This window comes from Nyctereutes procyonoides, unplaced genomic scaffold (assembly GCF_905146905.1).
Source record: "Nyctereutes procyonoides isolate TBG_1078 unplaced genomic scaffold, NYPRO_anot_genome, whole genome shotgun sequence".
Taxonomy (NCBI): Eukaryota; Metazoa; Chordata; class Mammalia; order Carnivora; family Canidae; genus Nyctereutes; species Nyctereutes procyonoides.
The window spans coordinates 424,087-442,253 of record NW_026575029.1 but is presented as its reverse complement, the minus strand read 5'-3'; positions in this window follow the sequence as shown (position 1 = coordinate 442,253).

The following is an 18,167-nucleotide window of genomic DNA, read 5'->3' as shown; positions in this document are numbered from 1 at the left end:
CAGAAAAGTGGCAAAGATGTACAGAAAGTTCCTATATACCCTCCCCCATCTGGTTTCCATTATCATTAACATTTTACATTACCATTATTCAAAACAAGAAACTGACACTGGTATATATATTAGTTTCCTAAGGCTGCTATAGCAAATTATCACAAACATGTATCTTAAAACAACCAACACTTATTCTATCATGGTTCTGGACACCACAGAACAAAACAAGGTGTTCCCAGGGCCACATTCTCTCTCTGAAGACCATGAGGGACATTCCATTCTTTGTCTCTATTCTTTGCTTCTGGTGGTTGCTGGAATTACTTGATTTCTGGCTCCAGTCTCCACCTCCATGAAATATTGCCACCTTCTCATCTCTGTGCTTGTCTTTAAGAAATTTGTCATTGATTTTAAGCCACCCAGATAATCTAGGATGATCTTATCTGGAGATCCTTAATTATATCTGCAAAGATACTTTGCCAAGTAAAGTAATAGTCACAGATTCCAAGGATTAGGACATGGACATATCTTTTGAGTGGGTGATCATTCAATCCACTACAGATTATTATTATTCATTAAACTCCAAATCATTTTTTTCATCAACACCATCTTTCTATGTCAGCAGTGCCCAACTGAGGACATCATGATGCATTTAGTTTTCATGTCTCCCACATTCTCTCTTGTCTGTGATAGGTCCTAGCCTTTCCTTCTTTCTTATGACCTGGAGAATCTTGAGGTATTACTGACTAGCTAACTCACAGAAAACCCCCCAGTTTGGGTTTGCCTCAAGTCTTTCTTATGATCAGGCTAGTTTATAGATTTGGGAGGATTCATGGAATATGGGAGATTAAAGCTGTAGCTTTGGAATATGGGAGATTAAAGCTGTAGCTTCTGTAAACTGAAATAGCTACATACATTATTTGGAATTTTTCTGTAACTTCCTCATTTATTTATTCGTAATCATTTTAATATCAGTATAGGCACATATATTTATTTTGTACTTTGGGTTATGATTCATACTACATTATTTTCTCATTTAAATTGTTCTAGCTTTGCCAGTTCAGAGCTCTTTCAGGTTGACTCCTGTGACTCTATGACATGTCCTCCTCATCCTTTTGGTTTTGTTTTGTTTTGAGTACTCCTTTACTTTCTGGTACTACAAGATGTCCCAGACTTATCTTGTATTGGTAGTTTACTTTTCAAAGCCAAATAAAATATTAAATATTCAAGACTTTTGTTTTGCTTGTCTGGAATGATAAAGGGCACTCTCCTACTGATACCTCTTGGAATCTTAGTAAGTAAAGACAGTGGCACAGTGTCATAAAGTATTGATTACACAAACAGCCAGGCTAAAGAGTTATATGAGGTAGTAACTCTTCTTACAACTAAAGTGTTCATGCCTCAAGCAGAAGACAGGGCAGAAGACAGGGCATTGAATTCTAGTAACGGAGTCAGCAAACTTAGTTCCAGCACAACCTCAGCTGAGATGATCAGTTCCCTGTTGGTGCAAACCATGATTAGCTCTAGACTTGCAGCTCCCTTCTTACTTGCTTTTAACCTTTGTCAGTGTTTGTAAGTGTACAGATGCTGCTCTCTCATAAAATCACCAACTGAATAACACACCGTTTTCGTATAACGGTTTTGGCCCTGGAGACCCTAGGAATGTTTATAGTGTAGATGTAGGTCATGTACCCCAGAAATGAAATGAAACAAAGTTGCCTATGGAAGCCTCCTGGTGGACATTTAAAATAAATAGCACTATGCAGAATTCCAACTTGTGTACTTATTTGTGTTTTCCCTAGAAGAGGGAAGCAAAGAGAAATTTCTCTGGTTATTGTCGGACTTTCTGCAAGCCAAGTTATATTTACCTAGTACTACTTGGTCAACAACATCCATAACAGGCTAGAATTAAGGTGCTATATAGCAATAGGGATGACTTTAATAACAGAAGTCATATATACATATATATATGACAGGCTGAATTTCTTGGTGCAATCATAGTCATTTACTTACAGAGCACAAGGATTCAGGAGTGTCTTCTGGATCTTTTTGTATTAACAATACATGCACAGAAAATCACAAAGTATGTCAGATACCTGAAATGTTCTTTAATGTTCTTATGGAGGATATGAGGCTCATCTCAATGAGAAATTTATAAATAGCTACAAAGTAATTAGCCTTCCTCTAAACTCAATGAGCTTTTATACACAATGTAGTTACAGCTTGATTAAACAGTTTTCCAAAATTCAGTGTGGCATGTAAGAAAATATATTCTAAATCCTTAAAATGTCACTTGAAGGAAATTATGTGAATATTAAAGTGAAGGTGGAAAACATGTGCACTACTTCCTCTAAACGAAGGAGTCCTTTCAATAAAATACATTTCAGTACAATGTGCATTGTAAGATTATAAATGGAGAGACATGACATGATGTGCTCTTTTGTTTTTTGGCATGGAAAAATTTTTAAATAGTGTATTTTGCCTTGTTATTTTCACAGAAGCACTTAGCAACCTTTCATATTTTCAACATTATTTCTTGACAAGACAAAGAGAAGAGTAATCTGTGGGTGGCACTCTGAAATAATAATCAGAGGAGTGTCGTCAGAAAGAACATCATGTCAGCTGTTAGAATGTTCTCCAACTATACTTCTCTGAGAGTCAGAATAAATGTCTTTGTAATTCCTTATCATATAGAGTGACTTTACTTTTGATATCCAAATGAAGTCACTAATTCTAAAGGGTAGGGCCTCACAACTCATGAAGCCAGGTTTAAAAAAGCAAAGAGGAGGAAATCATGTAGTCAACCTATTTAGGATTTTTTTTTCCTCTGCTTGTCACATTAGTCTTCTTTTATTCTTCTTTTATTATGATCTAAGATATTACTGAATGTGAATTGTGGATAACTCTGAAACATTAATCTAATGTATTTTGATGCTTGCTTTTTATGTGCAGTAATGAAATTACCATCCCTAAAATTTAATTAATGCTAAGACTGGCAATTATTCTATTTCCTCTCAGCATCAGAATTTTGGTGAATGAAAAAAAAAAAGAAATTTTGGTGAATGCTGGATTCTCTGGGTTTTCCAATTATAAAAGCAACGGCATATAAATCTGACTCCATTTCTTTCTTTAAAAAAAATATATGTTTATTTGAGAGAGAGAGAGAGAGACAGAGAGGGAGAGTGGGGGTGTGCGGGGGCAAAAGGAGGAGGAGAGAGAGAAGCTCAAGCAGGCTCCCCAATGAGTGCAGAGCCCTCTGTGGTACTCAGTCTCATCACCCTGAGATCATGACCTGAGTTGAAATCAGGAGTGCAACGCTTATCCAGCTGAGCCACCCAGGTGTCTCTGACTCTTTTCTTATACTTCTGCCATACACATAGCATTAGATGTTGGCATCGTACAACTTTCTGCTTTCTTTTACTTTTCATAAAAAAGAAATCCCACTTAAATATTTAAGTGGGATTCGAGCAAACAATATATAGTGGGTCTTTTTTTAAAAAAAGATTTTTATTTATTTATTCATGAGAGACATGGAGAGAGAGGCAGAGACATAGGCAGAGGGAGAAGCAGGCTCCATGCAGGGAGTCCAATGCAGGACTCAATCCCAGGACCCTGGGATCAGGACTTGAGCCAAAGGCAGACACTCAACCCCTGAGCCACCCAGGAGTCTCAGGTCTTTCTCTCTCTCTCTCTTTCTTTTTTTAATTATTCTGATAATCTTTTTTATATTAGTGTAGTTAGACCATTCATATTTAAAGTGATTACTGATATAATTGGATTAATATCTAAAATGTTTGTGATTATTCTATCCCTTGCATTTGTGTTTTGTTCCTTTTTGTTTACTCTCTTTTTTTGTCTTATTTTAATTAAGTATTTTATGTGATACTATTTTACCACCTCTGCTAACATATCAATTATGCCTCTTTAAAAAAAATTGTCATGGATTTCTTAATGTAATGTACATATTAAGCCAGTTTCACCTTCAAATGGCACTGTACCACTTCAAGTAGCTTAAAACAGTATTTCTAATAATTCCCTTGTATTCCTTATGATATTGCTATATGAACTGAATTGTGCCCCCGTCCCTCCACCCCCGCCCTTGCACAAATTCATATGTTGAATCCCCACATCCAGTGTGATGGGATTTAGAGATAGGGCCTTTGGGTGGTAATTAAACTTAAAAGGAGTCACGAGGGTGGGGCATGATTTTATGATGTGAAGAAGAAGAAAAGAAAAAAATGGAGCTCTCTCTCTCTCTCTCTCTGTCTTGTTGAAGACACAGAAAGAAAGCAGTCATCTTTAATGCAGGAAGAGGACCTTCACCATGGATCAAATAGGCCAGTATCTTCGTCTTAAACCTCCTAGCTTCCAGAACTGTGAGAAATAAATGTCTGTTGTTTAAGCCATCCAATAGGTGGTATTTTATTTATAGCAAGCAGCCAGAGTAGACTAATACTGTATCATTTATTTTACTTAACCATATGCTATAATCACTTGATACAGTATTATTGTTATTATTACTTTAAGGGCTATAATCCTTTAGATCAACTGACAATATGAAAAGTAAAAGATGTTTTACCTTGTCTTGCTCCTTCTCCAGTGCTCTTCCTTTCTTTATGTAGATTCAAGCTTCTGACCTGTCATTTTTCTTCTTCCTGAAGAACTACTTATAATGTTTGTTTCAGAGCCTGCTTTCTGGCTGTAAATATTCTCAGTATCTGGGCTTCTTTGTTTCCTGCAGTTTGAATATGATAATTCTGTGTATAGATTTGTTTTTATATTTATCCTTCTGGGTATTCTCTGAGCTAACCAGATTTGTGATTTGATATCTCTAATTCTGGGAAATTCTCACCATCATTAAATATTTCTTCTGATCTCTTCTTCTTTTCTCTCTCTGATAATCTAATTAGATGTATGTTATATCTTTTGCAGTTGTCCCACAATTTTTGGATATTCTGGGGTTTTTATTATTATTATTCTTTTTCTCTTCATATTTCAGTTTAGAATGTTTCTACTAACGTGTATTCAGGTCACTAATTTTTTCCTCAGGTGAATTTTATTTGCTGATAAACCCATTAAAGGCATTCTTCATTTCTGTTACTATATTTTTCATTTCTTGGACTTTCCTTTAGTTATTTGAGTTTCCACTTCTCTGCTAATGTTATCCCTCTGTTGTGATGACTTCCAAGCTTTTTATGTACCGGGGAAGGTATAACAGGAAGTCTCCTGATTTAGCATTAGAACATTTTCACTTGGTAATTTCCTCACTCGGGATAGTTTCCAGAATGTGTCATTCTCTTATCCAGGACCAAAGGAATACAGAACTAATATATTCAAAGAGCCAACCAAGTATTTTACCTTTAGGCAGTCTTAGCCTTAAACTACTGAAGACAGATATTTAACCATTCTCTTAAATCTAAAGGGAATTAAATTAACCAGTCTTAATAATCAATTTCAGCAATTAGTAATAGCCATTAAGAGAAATCTGGACTACTGGCCTAACAAAGTCTAAGCTCAATTATACTGCACATTATACCATGCAATGTATTTTAAGAAACTTGATGGTTTAGATATATTATGGCATCTATATAATATGTGTGTGCATGTTGTCCCCATTAGTGATTTCAGATCCATTCTCTACTAGTCTCTATTGTCCTCTATGTCTGGGAAACCGATCCATGCAGACTAGTCAAAATTTTTCTTTGGCTTCTAGATAGATTTATAAAGGGACAGGAGCTCAGATGGAGTGAAGGAAGTTAGTTTCAGGCATCATTTCCCCATCTCTCTGTATTCACTTCTGAGTTTATAGTACCTCCATGGCTGTCCTCTATCTAATCTATCTATCCCTGCCCGCTGCCCATTCACACCTGTGTTATAAAAGCCTGACTGTTTATGTGCCTGACCCTTAGGTCAATTTTCAGCATCTAAGGCAGAAAAACACCCAACACGGCATATATTGTAATGCGATCATGCCATTCCCATACCTCCTTTCCTTTTTTCCCACTTGTCTTCTGAGACTATAGCATATTAGTGTTTCTAAAGGAAGAAGGAACGGTGTTCTGGCTGGTCCAAAAGCAAGACATAGAAGAGATGATTGCCCATTTAAAGACCTCAAACTTCTGAGTCAGGACCAGCAATGCTGCTCTTGTTTCCAGGCTGTGGTCTGCTCTATTGGTCTTTTACTTGCTGGAAATCCCTTCCAAAGTCTCACAGTGTTGATCATTAGACTTACTTTGTGTGTTATCGTGAATTTTGGCTTTTATTTTTATCTTAATTGATATTCTTTTATTTATTTTTTATTTTTTTATTTTTTTTTTATTTATGATAGTCACAGAGAGAGAGAGAGAGAGAGGCAGAGACACAGGCAGAGGGAGAAGCAGGCTCCATGCACCGGGAGCCCGATGTGGGATTCGATCCCGGGTCTCCAGGATCGTGCCCTGGGCCAAAGGCAGGCGCCAAACCGCTGCGCCACCCAGGGATCCCCTTAATTCATATTCTACTGGAAAGTTAGGAGAGGATGTAAGGCATTATTTTAAAAACATAGGCTTAGGGATGCCTGGGTATTTCAGTGGTTGGGTGTCTGCCTTTGGCTCAGGACATGATCCTGGAGTTCTGGGATTGAGGGTCACATTGGGCTCCCTGCATGGAGCCTGCTTCTCCCTCTACCTGTGTCTCTGCCTCTCTCTGTATGTCTCATGAATGAATGAATGAATGAATGAACTTAAAAAAAAAGAACATGGGATGAATACTAAATAAGTAATGACTGCTAAATAAACCACAAATATTTACCTCTTCCCACATGAGATGCCATACAATATGGCACTAACCACCTCATCTGTACTCTATGCTTGAGCTAAACTACCTAGATGTTCCTGGACATTCTCAAACCTGACTTTGTTTTCTTACCTTCTATTAGAATTCTCTTAGATCCAGCTCTACCTGTACAAATTCTATACTTTAAGGATTATCATGAATCCCCTATGAAATATATGAAATATATTCTCCCTTATGAAATATATTCTGATATCTTATAAAAGATACTATCTCTCCCTCTTTTGAACAATTTTTCATATTATTTATTTCTCTCATTGCCTTTTTGTAAGATACCTATACAGTTGATTCTCATTATTTGCTTTAGCTATTTATGTTCTACTAAGTAACTGCAAACACTGAATGATTGAATACTGAACTCCTAGGGGAAATACAGGGTTAATTCCTGTAAGCTTTGGTCACAATATTGTTGTCAACATTTTGATCAATATATAACCTTGTTTTCTTTGTGTTTCTGTTTGAAAATACCTTACTTAATATATATTTTTAATTCATTAATGTTTAACTTAATTCACATCCAGCAATACTAAAATTTCATGCCTGAATGAATATCATGTCCATTATTTTCTCCATAAGGCACATCACAGGCACTTAGGAAAACTAGACAGTACTTCAGAACTATATTTGAGGGACATTTGAAGCAATAAAGTCCCAATAAAAGCACAAAAATGCAAAAAAAAAAAAGATACTACATAGTCTGTAAAAAGAACAATTGTTTAGTGTGAGAGTGGAAACAAGAAGGCAGAGTATTTCCTTGTCCAACCTCAGATGGGAACATGCATATCAGGTGACTCAAATTTTTCACTACTCCTTACAAGTCTGTAAATGATGCAAAAGCACCAGGATTATTGATTTTGTTATTACAAATAAATTGTAGGGGTTAGGCAAATTTGGAAATATAGAATTTGTGTATATTAGGTACCTGCCAAATACACAGATGGCAGGCGCTGGATTGGGCATTGTGGATATGCATAAAGGAGGGGGTTTACAACTTGGAAAGGAAGATAAAAGTAAACTGATGCTTCTGGTGTGATACAAAACATGCTAAAGGAAAGTACATGCTACCATAATGCCTCATAATGAGAGTACCTTGCAAAGTTTCAAGGTTCAGGAAAGGTTTCCAGGAAAAGAAGGCCTGTAGGCTGAATTCGAAGCACAAATTACAGCAGAAAACTTTGGAGTTTTCCATAGTATCTAATACAGTGCCTTGGTACATTGTAAGCAAACAATAGGAATAAAGCTTTGAGGGAATCTCTGGGTGGCTCAGGGGTTTAGCATCTGCCTTCGGCCCAGAGCATGATCCTGGAGTCCCAGGATCTGGTCTAACATCAGGCTCCTTGCATGGAGCCTGCTTCTCCCTCTGCCTGTGTCTCTGCTTCTCTTTCTCTCTCTTTCTCTCTCTCTCTTTCATGAATAATAAAATCTTCAGGAAAAAAATAAAGAATAAAGCTTTGATTTGCAAAGTCTACTTAAGTTAAAAACTTAAAATAGAGGGAAAAAACTATACCTAAATGAAACTTGGATATACAATTACTTCTAAAATCTTGGAGACTCATGTCAGCCACTGCAATTACTGAAGCATAGCACAGAGCTTTCCTGTTGGGCAGACATCACAAATTGTGACATAACATAAGACTAAATAGGGACAAGCAGAGCACCAAACAGATTGACGGCAGCCAAAATCCCCGGAGACTCACACATCATGCACAAGAGTAGACTGAGAAGGAGAAGTAGGAGTAAAAGAATAATCAGTTGTGGCATTCTAAATTCAAGGTAGAAGTTGCATATTGGAGGGAGTAGTAAGCAATGGAAAGAACCCAAGGAGTATGAAGAATTAAAAGGACCCATTAGATTTCACAGCTAGTAGATCATTGTGGACCTTGGCAGGAGCAATTGCAATAGATAATCACAGGCAAGAGCCAGATTGCAGTGCACTGAAGAGCGAAACTAATGTGTGTGTGTGTTTTCTTCTCCAACTCCAACACATGGTAACCTTTATCAGCTTCTCAAACATGTCATGCTTCCTCTAAATGAGGGCCTTAATGTTCTTTCCTTTCCATGTGGTTGATTCCTTCTTAGGTTTAATTGTCTCAGATTTTACTTCCTTTGCAAGGTCCTCCCTGAACAGCACATGCCACCTACCTATCATACTGGATCTTCTTGTTACATTCCATGTCTGAACATTTTAATAATGTCTGCCTCCCCTTGTCACATCTAGATGAAGACTTTGTTTTGCTTTGTTTTCCTGACAAGGGTATTCCTAGCACCTAGTGCTATTCCCAATATGTCATTTTTACTCAACTAGTAACTATTCCCCATATAAGACTAAAAATCCATTGAATTTATTCATTCCTTTTATTTCCCTGCAGTGTCATGCATATGCAAGTGCTCAGGAAATATGTTCAAGCAATCAAACACTAGTTAATTAAATTGCAAAAAAAAAATCCCTAATAGAAAATATCTAGGTTATATGGTATCTAGAATCTGCCCCCAACCCTGTATGTTTGCTTTTTTCTTTGCTGTATCACTTTTGCCTAGTAAGATGCCTAGCACAAAACGAGTAAGAGGCAGGTTGGTTTTTTGTTGTTGTTGAATTTATAAATAAATGGTTGAAAGAATCAAAATTATGAGTTTGGTCCAGTCTCTACTTTAATTTATACATTTACAAGGCAATTTTCAAAATAATAGAAAAAGCAAGGGCTTCTATGATGTTCGTACAAGACAAGGAATTCTGGCTTTTACTGTAATCTGTACCATGAGGAAGAAAACAAAGAGGTACTTTCAGAAACCAACGTGACATGTTAAGGATCTTTCTAATATGCTTAAATTCAAGAAGTTATGAATAATAGATGTAAGATTTGCACATAACCATGGACACTTATGAAAGAACATGAGCATCATCTAAAACACACTAAAGCCAGAATAAAGGAAAAACATAAGGACTGGAAAGTAGAGAGAGAAGGATTTTAGGCTAGATATGGAATTAGAGGAAACATGAAATAAGCAAATCTTAAGATTATCAGCCTTAGCCACAAAGAAAACACAAAGTACACTAAGATTACTACATGCCCACACAAATAGCTAAAAGAGTACGACTGGCAGAGCAGGTTGTGGTGAAGACATGGATCGCTATCTCTTAATTTTGTTGCTGGGAAGGGAACAGGGTACAATCACTTTGGAAAACATTCGGCAATTTCTTATAAAGTTATACATAAACTTACATTATGACCCAATTCTACCCTAAGGTATTTATACAAGAGAAATTAAAACTTACTTCTACAAAAAGACTTGTATTTGAATGATCACAACAATTTTATTTATTATGGCCAAAAACTGGAAATAGCTCAACTATCCATCAATAGGTCAGCAGATAAACAAGCTATGGCCAACAATGGAATGCTTCTCAAAAAATAAAACAGAAATGGATTATTTCTGGATTCCACAACATGGATAAACCTCAAAAATATTTAAGTGAAAGAAGCCAGGATAAAAGATTCATACTATAAGATTACATTTATATGAAGTTCTAGAAGAGGCAAAACTAAACTAGGGGTGATAGAAATTAGACCAAGGATTGTCTAGGGTGAGTTATGGGAGATCTATACCTTAAATTTAAAACTTACTTATCACTGGGAAAGGACATAAGGACACATTTTGGAGTGATGGAAATGTTCTATATCTAATACATGACAGTAGTTACATATATATATATATATATATATATAACTATATAAAAGTTTATATATATATAAAAAAGTAGTTACATATAACTACTATATACACATAAAAGTATATAAAAGTAGTCACATATATATATAATGTATATATATATATACATTAGTCAAACTTATTACACTGTATTTTTTAAATTAGTGTATTATTTTTATTGTATGTAAATTACACAATAATTTTTATTAAAAATTTAAAATAATACATTAACAGACAAAAAGGAGAAACAACAGGAATCTTCGATTTCTGTTTTGTTCCCATACTTACTGTTAAGGGATATTTAGTAGATTTAACATTGATAGTAAAGATTCAAGATCAAATGTGGCAAGATTATATATAGCGTCTGGTTCTTCTAAATTCAAGTTTTAATTTTTTTTATTTACTTATGATAGTCACAGAGAGAGAGAGAGAGAGAGAGAGGCAGAGACACAGGCAGAGGGAGAAGCAGGCTCCATACACCGGGAGCCCGACGTGGGATTCGATCCCGGGTCTCCAGGATCGCGCCCCGGGCCAAAGACAGGCGCCAAACCGCTGCGCCACCCAGGGATCCCTAAATTCAAGTTTTAAAACAGAAATTTACCCTATGCATTTTGGTGAAGGCTCTTCACTGCCAAAACTAGAATCCATTCTAAAAGATTAAATGGTGCTATGGGGGGGGGGGGACACCTGGATGGTTCAGTCAGTTAAGCATCTACCTTCAGTCAGGTCATGATTCAGGTCATGATCCCAGCCTTAAAATTGAGTCCATGTAGACTGCACTATGGATTGAACTGTATGCCCTCCAAAATCATATGTTAAAGTGCTAACTCCCAATGTGACCATACGTGGAGATGGGCCTTTACAGAAATAAAATCATGAGAGTAGGGTCCTGATCCAATAGGATTGTCATTCTAAGAAGAAACACCAGACAGCTTGCTTCCTCTCTGTCACATGAGGCCCCAGCAAGAAGGCAGTCAACTGCAAGCCAGAAAGAGTTCTCACCAGAAACTGACCCTATTGGACCTTGATCTTAGACTTCTAGCCTTTAGAACTGCGAATAAATAAAGTTCTGTTCTTTAAGCCACCTGGTCTATGGTTTTGTTAATGGCAGCCCGAGCAGATCAATACAAACTGAAATTGTTTTATAGGGTACCAAATAGCTTATAGAATCTCTGGCACAGCAAGAAAACCAATTTGGTCACCACTCAAAAATTTAATACTTGAACCTCTAACCAGAGCATTCTGGAAGAACCGAGTATCTCTAACACATGGTTGTAAGAGCTACCTTTTCCCACATGGACACTGCCTCAAGTTTCCTCCTTTGATTCCTCCAAGTCTTCTGTGGAGATGTTTGTCTGGTAGAATGTAGGCAGATCAGCCCACAGAATCCACCCCACCACTGTGCTCAGATCCCTGTTGTTAAGACCTTTGAGCTGCTTTCAGAGCACTTCAAGGAGTTCAAGAAAACATTGGAGAGAAAATTAAAATGTTCTATAGTCAAAAATGGGGGCCAATGTATCAGAGACCAGACCAGTGAGTTCAATGTTCTTTTCCAAATTTCAAAGAAGCTTGTGAAATTTAATGGAAAAATAGTAATAATCACTGAAGGCAACACAATTTTATTATGTGCTAGGTTTCTCAGATTGGCACAACTGGCTGATCTCAGAAGAACATTCAAGAGTCTTCCATACTATAACTTGCATAAGATTAAGAAATTTGAGACAGATTCCCAAAATAAAGTAATTAATTGATAATTAATGGAAAAGGAAATCCTAGGTACTTGCCCTTAAAAACATTATATATATATATATATATATATATATATATATATATATATACCCACACACATGTGCATGAACACACACCAGCTCATCAGACTTGCACATGGCTGGTATAGGATTGAGACATAGGTCAACAGAGATGGCCTCTGACATCATATCTGCATTTTGTTTTGCTGCAAAACAACTAGTACACCTCACTCTTGCTCCATAGCCTCCACACCACCCACCTTGAAACTTGTTAAAAGCACTGGTCTGAGACAAAAAGATCTCTTCCACAATTTATCTGATTAATCCCAGGTGATTCATTCTACCTCTCTGGGCCTCTGGTTTATCATCTGAACACAAGAATCATTTCTAAGGGCCATCTCAGCTCTTATTCCCCATAATTTTTATGAAGACTATGGAATCCCTGGGTGGTGCAGAGGTTTGGCGCCTGTCTTTGGCCCAGGGCACGATCCTGGAGACCCTGGATCGAATCCCACGTCGGGCTCCTGGTGCATGGAGCCTGCTTCTCCCTCTGCCTGTGTCTCTGCATCTCTCTCCCTCTCTGTGTGACTATCATAAATTAAAAAAAAAAAAATTTTTTTTTTTTTACGAAGACTCGGGTTTGGCAACACTTTTGTCCTTTCAGAAAAAACAGTCTTTATTCTTCTCTTACCCGGGAGTTTTATAAGGCTATCTATTGATAAGTCACTAAGGATTTGGGAATATTGGGTTACAAAGGACAAATAAAACATCTTCTCTGAAACATCTCTGTCCAAGATCCCAGTTCACAGCACTGTGCATCCCGGTATATCCAGGGAATGATTTAAAGACAAATAAAATCATCCCTGATGACTACAGATGCAAAAAATCCTCAACAGAATATTAGCAAACTGAATCCAAAATACATGTAAAAAACATTCACCACAATCAAGTAGGATTTATTCCTGGGTTGCAAGGGTGGTTCAATATCTGCAAATCAATCAATGTGATGCATCACATCAATAAAAGAAAGGATAAGAACTATATGATCATTTCAATATATGTAAAAAAAAAGCATCTGACAAAGTACAACATCCATTCATGATAAAAACCCTCAACAAACTAAGTTTAGAGGGAACATATCTCAACAAAACAAAGGCCATCAACAACAGAAGAAGCAATAGGTATTGGTAAGGATGTGGAGGAAAATGAACACTCATGCACTGCTCATGGGAATGCAAACTGGTATAGCCACTGTGGGAAATAGTATGAAGTTTCTTCAAAAAGTTAAAAAAAGAACTACCTTTGATCCAGCAATTGCGTTACTATATTTAACCCCCCCAAAAATATATAAAAACACTAATTCAGGCGATCCCTGGGTGGCTCAGAGGTTTAGCCCATGCCTTCAGCCCATGGTGTCATCCTGGAGACCCAGGATCGAGTCCCGCATCGGGCTCCCTGAATGGAGCCTGCTTCTCCCTCTGCCTGTGTCTCTGCCTCTCTGTCTCTCATGAACAAATAAATAAATAAAATCTTTAAAAAAAACCACTAATTCAAAGGGATATAAACACTCTTATGTTAATTGCAGCATTATCTACAATAGCCAAGATATGGAAGCAGCCCAAGTATCCATTGATTAATGAATGGGTAAAGAAGATGTAGTATAATTTGGAATATTATTCAGTCATAAAAAAGAACGAAGCCCTGCCATTTTCAATGACATGGATGGGAGCTAGAGAATACAATGCTAAGTGAAATAAATCAGAGAAAGACAAATAGCATATAATTTCACTCATAGTGGAATTTATAAAACAAAAGAGCAAAGAGGAAAAAAGGGAGAGACAAATCAAAAACAGGATCTTAACTATAGAGAGCAAACTGATAGTTACCAGAGGGAGGTGAGTAGGGGGATGGATGAAAAAGGTGATGGAGACTAAGGAGTGCACTTGTGAGGAGCACCAGGTGATGTACGGAAGTGTTAAATCACTATACTGTAAACCTAATATAACTAATATAACACTGTATGTTAACTGGAATTAAAAAGTTAAAAATAAAACAATATAAGCATCTGGGAAAAAGAGAAAGAATGAGATAGATTATGAATTATGTCTGAAATCTTCTAATGATTACCCTATTCCTGGAACTTTTTAACAACAGGAATAATCTTTAAAGTGTGTTGTGTGTTCAAATCCCTCCAATTGAATTCCCAGAGAAGGTGTAAGCTGAACTGAGTCTAGTGACAGTAGGAGGCAGTCTGGTAACCTCTCAACCTGCATCCAGAGCCAGCACAAGGAAGTGTCACCATCCGATTGACCCTTCTTTCCCCACTGCATTCCTCATCACAATAGGAGCTGCCTTGGTATTTAGCCAAAGGGCACACATCTCTGACATTTGGGGTCTTCTGCAATTAAATCAACTGGCTACTTTTATTCATTGTACAGCTTTCAGAAAAGCAAGCGTACCTATGACATAGAATTTTAAGAGTCAAAACAGTAAATCATATGGAAAAGGACACTAGGCATAAATAATTTACATCTTGATGTCATATATACAAGAACAATTAGAAAATCTTACTAGGGGCAATAGAAAGTGAGAATGGGGTTGTTCTTATTTTAGTTTTCACTTCACATCTTGAGGTGCTGGTGAACACAATTCTTTTTAATCATTTCTAGCACAGGCATGCTAGTTCAAAGCTAATCAACCCCTGTAGTCTAGTATCACTTGTTCAAGTGATGCATTTTTCTTGATCCCATTATGGGAATGAGAATTGTAAGGTTTCTTGCATAATTCAACAGAGTCTAGACGCTATGAGAAAATGAATCAAAACACATAGGAATCCTGAATCTTAAAATTCATCTCCAAAATTAAAAACAATCTACTCGCAATTTATATTTTGTTTGTATGCTCTTTGGCAAAACACTTTGTGAGATAAATTCATAAATAATTATCCCTGTGTAAAGGCTGACAATACTCTTTCTTGAGGCCATTTGGCTTCTTAGATTTTCAGAGTTAAGAAATGATTGATGTTAATAGAGAATTTCTAGATTTGATGTACAGTATTTGTGAAGAACCCTGACTCATTTTTCTGTGTGCTCCTGGGCTCCTTTCCCACCAACATGTGAATCAGTGGGAGCTGAGAACTCACCTTGATCACCAACTATGTTCTCTGATCAAGTATAAAATAATGGGCCTTCCAATCCTCTTTCCCAGAATGCTGCACATTTTGATGTAAGATCAGTTATTACTGAAGCATTCTAAAACTGTCAATTCCCTTGGTACATTACCTGTTCTTCATATTCTGCTGAGGCCAAAATATGTCAAATGGACAGATTGCTCTGCCAAAGACAGTCAGATTTTGTCAAACCAAGAAAATTAAATCCAGGCCCTGTCATAAAAACACAGCTTAGGAGCCTGCCGGATGCACCAGTGAAACTGGTCTCACTAACAGCTGCGCTCCCTCCTGGCATTTCAACATTGGCCAAATGTGGATTCAAAGCATAACCAAATCCAAAATCTCTCAAGCAACCTCAGTTTCAGCTGACATAGCCAAGTGCTTTGGGTAAGTGGTGTTTGTCAACCCCTAGTCCAAACTGCTGACCATAAAACATGAGATAATGAACACAAATTAGCTCCAGAAGAAAAGTTTCAGTTGTTTGAACTTGTCTTTTCCTGTTTTTCTGGCCCTTGGGAAAAACAGGAATCCTTTACTTCAGCCTTCATCATGTTTTCCTATTTTAGGAGAGTTTCTATTCTCTAAATTGGCTCAGTTTTTATTTAGGATCAGAATTCTGGCTGGATTATCATTAATAGTGTGATTATACCAGTTAATTTATGATGATTAAGAATTCCCTATTGAACAAAATTGTCAAAGATTAGATACATAAGAACACAGGTATTAAGGGGAGATGTACTGTCTGGAACACTTCCTTTTGGGGTGTTTCTGGTCTGCCTTCCTCCTGGGGTACCTGATATCTGTCTGATATACTCTGAGGCTTATGGATGTGCTCTGGATGGATTCTAAACTTTCTACATAAATCTCAGAGTTCTTCATTTCCTCCACATAAATATTCCCAAGAATAGATGGCTTGAAAATTATTTCATCACAAAATAGGATGGACATAGGTATGACCTTTCTTGCTCAATTACTAGTCATCGTCTGATGCTGGCTAATTTGAAAATAGCAAAATGGTTGTGTTTACCTTTAGCCATAACTCAATTTCCAGACAAACTATACACTGCCAGAAAGGTAAAACCTACACTGATATGCATATATAAGACAAAGTTTTTCTTTTTAAAGAAAAATTGGTCAACTTTGAAAAATATCGTTTTAACCAGTTCTACCTCTGTTTACCTTTTGCTTTCAACCAAAAAGTTAATTTGGACATAATCTCCCTGAGCTATGAGAAAATTGTGTTCATAATTATTCTTTTGTTCTTGATGATTTTAATGTATCAACCCCAACCCACACTCCCAGTATTATTTATTAAGCAATCAACTACTGGGATGGATAAAGAATGGTTCCTACAGCCTGAAACTATTAATGCATTGCTTAACATAATTTGCTGAAATTTAGCATAAACACACATATACAAGTGTCAAATTAAACTGCTATAAAATTTTTGGAATATAAAACAAAAAACAACATACTTTTTCAAATATCTCTCAGAGCTCATTCTTGCAAGAATAATTCTCTTTAAGTGGTTGGTTAGGTAACTCAATTAAGCCATTTCTTTAAATCCCAGGGCAGAGGGGCATCTGGGTGGCTCAGTCAGTTAAGCATCTGCCTTCAGCTCAGGTCCTGATCTCAGGGTCCTGGGATCCAGCCTGCTCAGCAGGGAGTATGCTTCTCCCTCTGCCCTTCCCCCTCTCCTGCTCATGCTCTCTCTCTCTCTCTCTCTCTCTCTCTCTCTTTCTCTCTCAAATAAATAAATATATAATTAATCTAAAAAAAAATCCCAAGGCAGAGGCAACAATCTATGTCTAATTTATTTTCCCATACACAAGTGGATTTGAACTGAAAATTTAAAGGTGAAATGAAGCTGTCAATTCTATTTTGTGATGATTTGCAATTAACATAAGTTAAGTGAATACTTCAGAACTTTTGGGCTCAGCTAATACTGAGAATAGTGTACATTCATATCTGTTTGTTGATGCTTATCTTGTTTCTAAACTTTAAGTAATTTACTCTCTATCCTTTTCATCTTTTTCAGCCTGTTCAAGTAAAACAAAAAATCTGTTCTGAAATCTTATCTGTTCTGAAATGAAACCTATCCAGCTATTAAATAGTGCCTCCTTTTCTCCAGACTTTTCCTTATAATTCTCTCATAGCATCTAGGTAACCATTCATTTGACCTTGAAGGCCTGACTTTTATTTGTTATGAGCCTATGAATTCAAGATCTAAAAAGATGGTCATTACCCCCATATTACATTCAACCACATTACAGAAACAGAAGTGGTCAATATAATGGACCAAAAGTTATGGCTTTTCTATTGAAGGGGACTAAACAACATGAGTCAAAGCACATGAAGGGAGAAGAACCTTGAAGTGGTCATAGATGCAAAGAAAATATGTGAATATAGGCTCTGATCTATGGAAGCTGAAGGAACTAGCAAGGACATAACCTGATTTTATGGCTTAAGTATTTAAGGCATGGAAGATAAAGCAGAACTGTAATTTGTAGCCACTACAAAACACACCTTCCCTGCTAATATCTGGCATCTTAACTGCCTTCCTTTGAAAACACTTTCTGTATTTGGGATTTGTTGTATTTCTATGCCATTGACAGATTGAGTATATTGCCTATTAGCTTCCTAAGAAAAGGATCCATCTGAATTTTTTTTTAATTTTTAGTTATATAGCTATTAAAGAAGTAACACACAGTGCTTTTCATTCT